Source organism: Gavialis gangeticus, unplaced genomic scaffold, assembly GCF_001723915.1.
Source record: "Gavialis gangeticus isolate Ggan-Ray unplaced genomic scaffold, GavGan_comp1, whole genome shotgun sequence".
In the NCBI taxonomy this organism is placed as follows: Eukaryota; Metazoa; Chordata; order Crocodylia; family Gavialidae; genus Gavialis; species Gavialis gangeticus.
Window position 1 is genome coordinate 10,687,992 of NW_017728997.1, and position 2,002 is coordinate 10,689,993.

General features: G+C 46.5%; 1 protein-coding gene and 1 long non-coding RNA gene across 6 annotated transcripts in view; one reads left to right on the forward strand and one right to left on the reverse strand.

The window, feature by feature from the left end:
* The window catches only part of LOC109288976, an 8,641-nt gene extending 8,493 nt beyond the window's left edge, over nt 1–148 (reverse strand). Inside the window, exon 1 of the long non-coding RNA XR_002095272.1 lies at nt 65–148. This is a non-coding gene — a long non-coding RNA (uncharacterized LOC109288976). The remainder of the gene's footprint in view (nt 1–64) is intronic.
* FOXP1 (forkhead box P1) overlaps nt 129–2,002 on the forward strand; it is a 540,709-nt gene continuing 538,835 nt past the window's right edge. For 4 of the 5 annotated variants that reach the window (XM_019504753.1, XM_019504749.1, XM_019504755.1 and 1 more), the window contains exon 1: nt 129–211. The gene's annotated coding sequence lies outside the window, so the exon portion shown is untranslated. The remainder of the gene's footprint in view (nt 212–2,002) is intronic. The other variant, XM_019504750.1, reaches the window with a different exon arrangement.

A 2,002-nucleotide genomic window follows, 5' to 3' on the forward strand; every position in this document is an offset into this window, starting at 1 on the left:
CACCTGCACCACAAGCGCCGCCGCCGCCGCCGCTTCCCCTCCTCCCCCTTCCCCCTGCCCGAACCTGCTTTCCGGAGACTTGTTGAAAGCGCCCCTGGTTTCTTCTCGACCGTAGAGCCCAAAGTTTTGCCGGCCGGAGCAGCCGCCTCGCGGAGGAGCCGTGTGCTGGCGGCGACCGCTCCCCGAGCGCCCTTCTCCCGGCTCCCGCCCGGTAAGTAGCGCGGGCACCGGCTGGAGGCTTGTGCATTGCGGGCGAGCGGCGCTGCCCCCTCGCCCCCCGCCCGCTCCAGCGCAGACCCCGGGGGAAGGCGGCTCCTCGCGAGCAGCCTGCCCCAGCCCGGTTTCAGGGCAGTGCGCAAGAGGGGCAGCCCCGGGCCCTCAGATGGCATCTCCCTCCCCCCTCTCTTTCCCCCCTTAAAGAGCAGAGTTGGGCTCGCAGTGGAAGTGCTGCTATAAAATACAGTGACAAGCTTCCCCCCCCACTTGATAACTATTAATTATTTCCGAGTCATTGTGTCCAAATGCAAAACTGGGCTGCTTGCAAAGTGCAGCCTGTCTTCATTCTGCCTTTTGATCTGCCCTTTTTGGGGGGGGCTTGAAGTGAACCCCCCAAAAGACTCAAATGCCCCTTCTTTTTACTCCCCCCAACACCCTGGCACATGCTGACTGTTGAGACATATAATGCACCCAGCGCTGCATAGTCACCGCATGTGCTTCTGTAGATGCAGAGCATTTCATCCTGAACTTCTTTTCCTCCCAGAAGTTTGGGTTTCATTTTTAGTAGCTGTGATGTGAATGAGTAATGTGGGCACACTTTGCATAGCATGGATCTGCACAATATTATAGCATTTTGAATGCTTCAGGATTGAATAATGATACTATTTTAAAAAACAAACAAACCCAAAAACCAAACAAACCCTCCTCTCGACTACCTTGGCTATATGTCCAGCTTCTTTCTAAACTCCTGCCTTGACTGTGGTTACCTCCCTTAAAACAGCCCTGGCACTAATGGCAGACAAGGTCCTATGGGTAAATGTGATATCCTTTATTAGATATTTTCCAAGTAAATAGTTGGAAAACTTGTTAAATCAACACCCCTGTCACTAATGATGTTCCCTCTATTGGGCAAACTTTTTTTTTTTTTAATTTTTTTAAATAACCAAGTCTTCCAAGAAATTTGCTTCTCATTCTGTTCATTTACAGCCTTTTGGTTTAGTTTTGGTGAAGAGAAGAAGTAGGTGTTTAATGCTGAATATTATTTTACAGTTCTCTGTTCCAGAGAAGACAGCTCTTTTTCTTAAGAAGTTAGGCATGAGAGGTTTTCAGCTATCTGTAGTTGTACAAGAACAAAGTGGATGTCATGGAGGTACCGTGCATCTTTGAAACTAAATTCAGGAAAAGGAAGGGAAACTTGTACTACTGGTTTCAAGTTCTCCCTTCAAATAAAATGGGGTGGCGGGGAGGAGGTAAAAGGATCTAGAAGTATCTCACAAATACACAGAATGAACGAAGGGGGGGAGGTTGTCTGTCCGCTAGTTCCCATTCAAAAGGTGTCGGCTAAAATCTCATTGCAAAAAGGTATTGTAGCTTTAACATCTTGCATTGGCAGCATTCTTTCCCCTTAGTCTTTGGATTAGTCATTGTATGAGAGACAGAAAAAAAAAATCACTTTTTTTTTTTTTTTGAAAAAGTAAAGTAAACAGCCTCCAACAAGTGAACCTTGACAACCCAGATTAAGGAAGGCAGTAGAGATCAAACAAAGCTGCTGCTGGGCTGTTGTCAGGAGCTGCCTCACTGAAAGCTCTGGACTATTCGATCAGGCAGCAAGGCTATATGTTCACTTATGCAGAAATGGACCATTACAAATGCTGATCTTTGTTGTGAAACCAAAGGATAACTTTGCAAAGAAAAAAAAATCTATTTCCATCGGCCTTTTCTACTGCTTCAGATTCTGATTTGCAAACCTAGTTAGCTTTTTTTTTTTTTTTTTTAAGAGTAATCT